A 9,997-nucleotide genomic window follows, 5' to 3' on the forward strand; every position below is an offset into this window, starting at 1 on the left:
ATGCTGTCTGAGATTATCAAGCCTCACAAGATACTACAGTCAGGACTTAATCATAATTCTAAATTTTCTTTAGGTCTCCATAAGATTATCAAGGCCCCCAACCAGCTTGAATTAGCCTGGAATACAATGCCTACATTCCCCCAAAAATGAAATATGGATCATTTTCCTTTGTTTAAAAAAAAGAGGGGGAAGTGGTGCAGGAGGATTGTCTGTATTCTGTAAATCATGAAACATGATTCTGTAAATCATGTTTTAAATAAACTATGATTGGCCAGGCAGGAACTATGGGTGGGTAAACTAGTCAGGAAGTAGAGGCAGGGTGGTAAGAACAGGAGTATTCTGGGAAGAAGAAAGCTGTTTCCCCAGTCCTGCATAGATCACCGAAGAAGCAGGATGTGACCTACCCCACTGAGAAAGGTACCAAGCCATGTGGCTAACATAGATAAGAATAATGGGTTAATATAAACTATAAGAGCTAATAAGAAGCCTGAAATAATGGGTCAATCAGTTTATAATCTTATGGAGATCTCTGTGTGATTTTTTTCTGGGACTAAACGGCTGGGGAACCAGGAGAGACAGAAACCCCAATGACCTTGGCCCTCATGTTACACTAGTGCTTTAACTATAATTCTCTATTAGGTATTTCCACTTTGATTATTTTAGTTTCTCTCTTTTGAGATGGATAGGGATTAAATTACAAGGAAATCAATTCAGCTATTGTTTTATTTGCAAGCAAACACAAGAAGTATTGAGATGTGCTGGCGTGGGAAGTCCTTCTGCTTATGTGTTGCTTTTATTGGTTAATGAATAAAACTATATCATCCAGTGGCTTAGCAGAATAGAGCTAGATGAAAAAACTAAACTGAATGCTGGGAGAAAGAAAGTGGAATCAAGGAGAAGCCATGTAGCTGCCACCAGAGACAGATATGCCAGAACATTAACCAGTAAGTCACAGTCATGTGGTGTTAGAGAGATTAATAGAAATGGGTTAAATTAAGATGTAAGAGTTAGTCAATAAGAAGCTAGAGCTAATAGGCCAAGGAGTGATTTAATTAATACAGTTTCTGTGTGGTTATTTTGAGTCTAGGCAACTGAGAACAAACAAGCAGACTTATAATCTTATGGAGATCTCTGTGTGATTTTCTCTGGGACTAAATGGCTGGGGGACCAGGCGGGACAGAAACCCCAATGACCCAATAAAAAAATGTTACTGATTTAGTTTGCTTTACTGATTTGTGTACCAAGTCACTGTGAATACGTATTTTAATAAATGCTACTCAGTATAAAGGGATTGAAATGACACTTGGAACTCAGCCATCAGGGATATTCCCAGGAAGACTGAAAAATCTGTAAATTGAATGATGTGAAATAAAGAGACCAGATTACGTGAAAAAAAAAAAAAGAAAAAAAAAAACCCAATGAGTCCGGCCCTCATGTTACAGATGTAGGTTAGATTCTTGCCGGTAAGCCACAGTCAGGTGGAGATACACAGATTTAATAGAAATGGGTTAATCAAGATGTGAGAGTTAGCCAATAAGAGGCTAGAGCTAATAGACCAAGCAGTAATTTAATTAGTACAATTTCTGTGTGATTATTTCAGATGTAAGCTAGCAGGCAGCTGGAAGCTGGCAGGCCAGGATGAAAAGCAGACCTGCTCCCTCTATCAATACCGTTGTGTAAATATACCACATTTACACATCCTCATCCATTCTTTGGTTGAGGGGCAGACCCTAAGAGAGACTTACATGGATCTAATCTAAATGGGAAGTAGTAAAGAAGACAAGACCTCCTGAGTAAATTGGAAGCATGGGGACCATGGGATAGGGTTGAAGAGGAGGGGAGAGGAGGGGAGGAGAGCAGAGAAAAATATAGAGCTCAGTAAAATCAACAAAAAAGAATATAAATTGACATATTTTTGCTAAAAACAGCTAAAAATTTTCTCATATAATTAGCACATATGTAACATAATATCTAGCAAATTTACCATTAGGTACTTACTTGGGAAAATTAAAATACATCCCCAGATCAATTATATCCACATGTTTACAAGGTATTTATTTTTAAATAGCTAATATCAAGTAAAAGCCAACTTAACTGATTGATTAAGTTAAATTCCATATTGGTGAACTGGTGAATTTTGGTTTCAAAGACATACCAGTGTTGTATATATGCTGCCACATATATTTCATTGTTAAGTAAAAGAATGCTGAAATCACATTTTAAAGAACATAACTTTTTTTTTCTGAAAGTAGATTAGACACTGGATTAGTATGGTGATTAAGGAGAGTAATATGAATGACTCGGGCAGATGATGAAAATATTTTATGACATGATTATGCTGGTATGTATACCACTAAAATTTGTCGAAACTCCAATATTTCTATAATTAGAAGAGAGCATCTCCATATATAAATTTTTCTTAACTATGGTTAGTAAATAATATTATATATAACCTAGAGTATACCAACTCTCTCCAATGCCATCAAGCCTCCTGTCCTTCTCATATCCTATTTTATTTTATTTTTTTAGACAGTGTTTCCTACTATGCCAGGAAAATTTGCCTTGAAGCATTCTCTGCCATTTTCCAGAGGCATCATCTGGTTCTTTTTCTTACCTCTTCTAGCACTGTCAAATGTTACATCAGACTGAGGAATCACCCTTGAAAAACATTTTAAAACATACAGTCACTTCCTGAACCAAAAGTATTCTAACCCTATTTTCAATTTATTTTTCTCCATGGTTCTTATCCCACATGCTACATATGTTACTTATTTGCTTGTTTGTCTGCACTACCAACATTTTAGAATCTTTTGTTCAATATTACTCCTTGCCAATATTCTGAGAACAAGGGTGTGTGACAGGTGGTGAGCGAGTAATTTCCCATAGATATGTGAACATTGTAACTTGAGCATTTTTTCTCCTACAATATCAATTCATTTATAATGTATTCATATTCTATTTTGCTACAAGTGTTTTCAATCCATATCAAATAAAATTACAAAACTGCTCACTGTGAAATAGTCTAATGACACTTCCCAAGAAATCAAAATAAAATGCTATGGAGGGCTGCCAAATTATGGAACAAAGCCAAAAGATATAGATATAATTTAATATTTTCCAATACCATAGAAACTTTTTATAATGAAATTCATAAAAGAATCGGTATGAGAAAACCACTTTCAAATAGTAAGCAATGCAGATTCTTACTTTTATTGAAAACTCTGACCACTGAAAAGGTTCAATGTGTGGGGCAGCAGAGGATTCTTATTTCTAAACAGCTAATATCCAGAAATAGATTTTAACTAAATTTTTTCTGCTGCTGTTGCAGAAAAAACAAACAAACAAAATAACCCAACTTCAAGTCTTTGATTTTTACCAATATAATTCAGGCTGTAAAATATAAAAAGAGAAGAGAGAGAGAGAGAAAGCATTTATGCTTATCTCAATAGCAATGTGTCTTTAACCAAATATTCAGTGAATTCTACCATCAAATTTATAACTCATCAATTAAGTATATATTCTTATTTGAAGAACATACAGGGTATAAATAAAAAGCCTGACAATGGTCAATGATGGCGAGAGATATTTTTTTTTATAAATAAGTCCCCCAAGAAATTCTCACAGACCCTCATTTACTCACAGAGCCATATTCTAAAGCCAGTAGAAGCCAGTAAGCCCTCACCCCAGAGATGAATGAAATGGTCTTAGTGTCACCAATATGGGTGACCATGGCTATATGATTTCAGGTTGCTATGGATTCAGTTGCTGCCATTTTTATGGTTCAGTACCACAAAGCAATTAACACTGAATGACTCGCTTTCTCAAACTTTCCTAGAAACAGTAGCTGTTTATTATTGGGTCACACTCCCCGCACATTCAAGAAATCTAAATTTAACAGGTGACTGCTTCCTCCATGGATGAATGCAGAAAATGGATCTTCTGGATACCTAGTCTCAAGCTGGGGATCTGGACCAATGAAATAAGCTGCTGAAAAACAAGTGGATAGATGAGACCCATTCTTGAATCTATCATGCACAAGAAGTCTACACAGCTCCGGTGTTGTAGTTCAATGACCATTTCAATTGATTTCAGTATATTTTCATGAGGGGTTCCATTAAAAGATACAATTACAGAAAAAGAGATGGAGATGGATTAGATAGGTCTACAACTGCAAGTATATAAACCAGTTTAATTTATGCATATAAATAGATAAGTATCCATATTATCAAAGACTTTCTTTCTAGAATATCTATTCCTTAGATTGTATTTTTATTGTATTAATAGAAAATTAGACCATAGAAAGGAATAAATAATAAAAGTTAAATTGTGTTTGCTTTAGGTTAGTTTTCATGGTCCTTGGTAGGACATTATTTAATTTTTTCTCATGACTTGTGATGGCATGGCCATAAATACTATGTATTGCTGAAGTTTGCTGAGTTGGCTGATGTATGGCAGGGCTTAATAGCATTATTTATTCCCACTAATAGAGAAAGTAATAATACAATACAATAGATCCATTAGCTATTTCTCACAAACAAAAAAAATGAATTTTTGTACCAAAAAAGGTTTAATTTTTTCTTCACCATAAGACTACAAATGAGATGATATCCCCATTATAATGGAGAAGAATGAGACTAAAGGAACTATCTTATTAATCAAACTGCACAATTATCATAATTTATTAAAATAAAAAGACATTTTACTGCAAGCATTGGAATGGCTGGGGATTTCCCTGGTAGGTATAATAAAAATTTTATTTGTACTATCAAAGGGATTTTCCATTAATAATTTAGTCAATAATAAATAGCATGTGATATGCTCTTACAGCAAATAATAATTAGCTCTTAACAAGAAGGGGAGTGTTATTCCATTGCACAACATGAATTAACTTTGAGAAATGGTATACTCCAATAACAATTCTTTCATAATGAAAGCCAGACACTATAAAAAGGAGTTTTATAATATATGACTCAATTACATATGAAATCTTGAAAAAGCAAATCCATAGACATGCATAATAGATTTGGTAGTCCACAGTTGAGTGGAGACAGGAAGGTGGTGTAAGATGTAACACGTGTGATGTTTTTCACAAAGGTGAAACAACAGTCTGGAGCTACATAATACCAATGCCTGCATAAACTTAGTTACATATTTTTAAAAAACAAAAATTACACAATATAAATGGCATGCTTCATTGGATAGAGATTATCTTAATTTACAGAATAAACACTAAAAGAAAAGAGAATAAATATTAACATTTTCTTTTTTATTGTTATTGAGCTCTACATTTTTCTCTGCTTCCCTTCCTGCCTCTCCCCTCTTCTTTAAGCCTTCCCCAAGGTCCCCATGCTCCCAATTTACTCATGAGATCTTGTCTTTTTCTACATCCCACGTAGATTAAATCTATGTAAGTCTCAGTGTCCTCATTGTTGTCTAAGTGCTCTGGGATTGCTATTTATAGGCTGGTTTTCTTTGCTTTATGTTTAAAAACCACTTATGAGTGAATACATGTGATGATTTTCTTTCTGTGTCTTGGTTAACTCACTCAAAATAATGTTTTCTAGCTCCATCCATTTTCCTGCAAAATTCAAAATGTCTTTGTTTTTTTTTTGTTTTTTTTTTTTTTGTTTGTTTGTTTTTTCCTGTGTAGTACTACACAGCAGATCTTGGCCATTATTACAGGTGTATGATGGAACCTCAGAGTTGTTTTGATTTGCATTTTTCTGATGACTAAGGATGTTGAACATTTTCTTAAGTGTCTTTCCGCCATTTTAGATTCCTCTGTTGAGAGTTCTCTGTTTAAATCTGTACTCCATTCTTTCATTGGATTATTTTTTCTTTTGATGACCAATATCTTGAGTTCTTTCTATATTTTGGAGATCAGGCCTCTGTCTGATGTGGGGTTAATGAAGATGTTTTCTCACACTTTAGGCAGTTGTTGTTGACCATGTCCTTTGCTTTACAGAAGCTTTTCAGTTTCAGCAGGTCTCATTTATTAATTATTCTCTCAGTATTTGTTCTGCTGGGGTTATATTTAGGAAGTGGTCTCCTGATACAGTGTGTTCAAGTGTACTTCCCACTTTCTCTTCTATAAAGTTCATGTGGCTGGCTTTATGTTAAGGTCTTTGATCCATTTGGACTTGAGTTTTGTGCATGGTGATAGATATGGGTCTATTTTCATTCTTCTACATGTTGATATCCAGCTATGCCAGCACCATTTGTTAAACATGTTTTTTTTTTTCATTTGATTTTTTTGCTTCTTTGTCAAAAACCAGGTGTTAAAGGTGTGTCTTAATTAATATCCAGGTTTTCAATTTGGTTCCATTGGTCCTCCTGTCTATTTTTATGCCAATACCAGACTGATTGCAGTACTGTAGCTCTGTAGTAGAGTTTGAAGTCAGAGGAAGTTCTTCTATTGTACAGCATTGTTTTGGCTATCCTGGTTTTTTTTTTTTTTTTTTTTTTTTTTGCTTTTCCATATGAAGTTGAGTACCATTCTTTTGAAATCTATGAAAAATTTTGCTGGGATTTAGCTGGGCATTGAGTTGAATATGTAAATTGCTTTTGGTAAGAGTAAAGAAAGAATATTAAGAACTGCCAAGGAAAAAGGCCAAGTAACATATAAAGTTAGACCTATCAGAATTACATCTGACTTCTCATTGGAGACAATGAAAGCCAGAAGGTCATTGTCAAGCATTATGCAGACATTAAGAGACCATGGATGCCAGCCCAGGCTACTCTACCCAGAAAAACTTTAAATCACCATAGAAGTTCTAAACAAGATATTTCATTATAAAACTAGATTTAACCAATACCTAACCACAAACCCAGCCCTACACAAAATTCTAGAAGGAAAACTCCAACCCAAGTAATTTGGTTACACCAACAAAGCACAGACAATTGATGGTCTCATAGCAGCAATTCCCAAATAAGGAAAAAAATGCACAAATTAACATCACCAACAATGAAAACTAAATTAACAGGAGATAGCAATCACTAGTCATTAATATACCTTAATATAAATGGACTCAACTTACCTATAAAAAGGCACAGGCTAACAGATTGGATATGAAAACAGAATCCATCCTTCTGCATACAAGAAACATATCTCAACCTCAAAGTCAAACCTAGTCTCAGAGTAAAGGGTTGGGAAAAATATTCCAATCAAATGGACCTAAGAAACAAGTGGGTGTAGCTATCCTAATATCTACCAAAATAGACTTCAAACTAAAATCAAAACAAAATAAAATGAAAGAGACAAAGGAAATTATTTCATATTAGTCACAGGAAAAATCCATCAAGAGGAAATCTCAATACTGAACATCTATGACCCAAATACAAGGGCACCCTCAAATGTAAAAGAAACACTTCTAAACTTAAATCATAAATGAAATGTTTTCTTAAGATCCAAGCCAAGAAGTCTCTCATTCAATACTCATGATAACTACAGGAAATGGGCACTACTGTTATTACCCTCAGCACATATAAACAGCATGAGGCAGGGAACCAGATTGATTTGCCCAAAGTCAGTTGGTAAATAGCTGAGCAGAAGCGAAAACACATGGTTCTGATTGCAAAGGCAACATTCTGGCTATCAGTCTCTGTCCTCCTCTCACTGTGTTCCAATCCTGGTTTGCAAACATGATGCAGAAAACAAAAATAAAAACAAAGAGAGGTGATCTTGATAAATATTTAATACCTTCTGTTTTCACAGCCTACTGTCTAGAAATTGAATGTTTCACACCTGGGTCACACTGCATAAGAAGGACAGAAAGTGAGTATGTGCACAGAACAGAAGGAAACAGGAGTCAAGACTGAGACAGCTGACCGAGGCTAGAGGTACTAACTCCAAACAAGATGTTTCCCTGTGGCTACTACCAGACTTCACTTTGTGTGTGCTTCTCAAAAATTTGTTTTCAGTAAAGGGAAATCTCAGGACTTGTAAAATTCCGCTTGTATTAATAATAGACATAAAATTTATGGTTGAAGAATATTCATGAGTCAGGAATTGTGTTATGCTGTGACTATTTTTGAGTTATTCGTGATAAATATAGAAAGTAAAACACACATCGATTCCCTCTTAGGTAATGATATTGATTAAAAGGCTTGGTTATCAAATATTGACTCTATCATTTATAGCTGGGTACATGCCTTAAATATAACATCCATGATTTAAGTGCTTAGAAAACTGAGATTAGCTGAACTCTTTCAAGATTATTTAAGTAACAAATATTGAAGATAAATATGATTCAAAATTTTGAGATGCAAACCACTATCTTACTAGGGATCCATCACTCAATGAGGAGGATGGACAGACCCCTCACCCCAGCAGTAGCCCTCCTTCTCTGTGCTCATCTTCCTTCCTCTATTCAAAAGCCATCAATAAGATCATCTATCACAATTCATTTGTTTTGTCTGCTTCTACAATATGATAAATAGGGTTTTTTGTTTATTTACTTTTTTTATAAACAACGTGATTATTCTAGCTTCTGTGTTTATTGTTGTTGTTTAGATTATTTTAAAAAGAGCTCTCTCTAGTAACTTTTCCTGATGTGTGTGTTTGCCTGTTTTCTGTGTAGTCATCATGTTTATGCTGGTGCTAGTTGCTAAAAGATGGAACTGGATTCCCTAGAGCTGGAGTTTCAGGTGTTTATATCCTGCCCTATGTTGGTGATGACAACTGAACCTGAGTCTTCTGTAGGAGCAGAGTGCTGTTACATGCTGAACCATTATCTCCTACTCTCTTATTTGGAATTATTTGTGCTGTTGTATCTAGGAAATGTTTTTTCTTGTCACTACTTAGTATCTCAATGGGCAAATACACAGTATTTTACCCATTGTATTATTCACACGGGTATTTTTTTGTACTGATACTTAACTATTTGTCTCCTATGAAAAGTTTTGTGCATCTTTGCGAGTTCATACAAGTGAACATTTTAGTTATGTATAACTAAAATATCCATGAGTACAGACCCTTCACCAAGCACTGCTTAAGAATTTGTCAAAACAATGTACACATTCATCAACAAGTTCAAGCTCAAATTTCTCTTTATTGTTGGTACTATTTCGTGTCATATGCTATTTTTACTTTACCTGACCAAGTGCCTATGTGATACGACTGCATGCTTTCCCTAATGTATGTGTTTTCCTTATAAAAATGAAGTAGAGCTTATTGTTCCTTGAGCATGTTGCTTTAATTCTTTCGTTGCAATATTTATTTGACAGTCTCATTGTATTTTATCTTTTGATATATAGGGTAATTTTATTAGTCTATTTTCAACATCAGCTTAATAATGCTCTTTAGTATTTATACAATTCCAATTATTATATATTTAGCTAATAAGTACACATTTGAAAAGCACTTTGCTTTCATAATATTTTACTCATAAGTGTCTTTCCCAAATATTTGGCAAATATTATAGATTAATATTTCTTTAGAAAAAACAAACATACCAGCAAAAAAGAGAATAGTTTTGGAGTCAGTAAAATAATAAATTTGTTTCCAGAAAACATCTACTCCCACTTGTGTACAGATGTCTGTTCACACATAGTTAGTGTAAATAGGATTAGGATTTCCTCAGTGGATTACACCTCCTCAGCAAGATTTTTTTTCCTTTTTTTTATCCCTCATGATACAGGAAAACATATTATAACAGGAAGACCCTAAAACTTACCGTTCCCTTGAAAATAACCAGATTCTCTAATTTCCTTACTTCCCAATAGCAAATAAGCACTAAAACTGCAAATACGACTCTCAAACATGCCCAGATACCTGGAAGAAGCAGAGGAAGGAAGCAGAAACCAGGAGAGATGTCTGAAAAATGTGCAGACAACTGAACAAGCTATAAAACGGACATTCTCTAACAGTTGAACTCTCTAGAGTCCCAGTTTCCAGCTTTTGTGAGCTGCCACATATGCTTGGGTAGTCTTAGATAAATCAGCTGTTCTGTTGCTTGTACTTTTGTAAGTGCCCTCTCACCCATATTTCCTGGATCAA

The sequence above is a fragment of the Chionomys nivalis genome, chromosome 11 (genome assembly GCF_950005125.1).
Source record: "Chionomys nivalis chromosome 11, mChiNiv1.1, whole genome shotgun sequence".
Lineage (NCBI taxonomy): Eukaryota > Metazoa > Chordata > Mammalia > Rodentia > Cricetidae > Chionomys > Chionomys nivalis.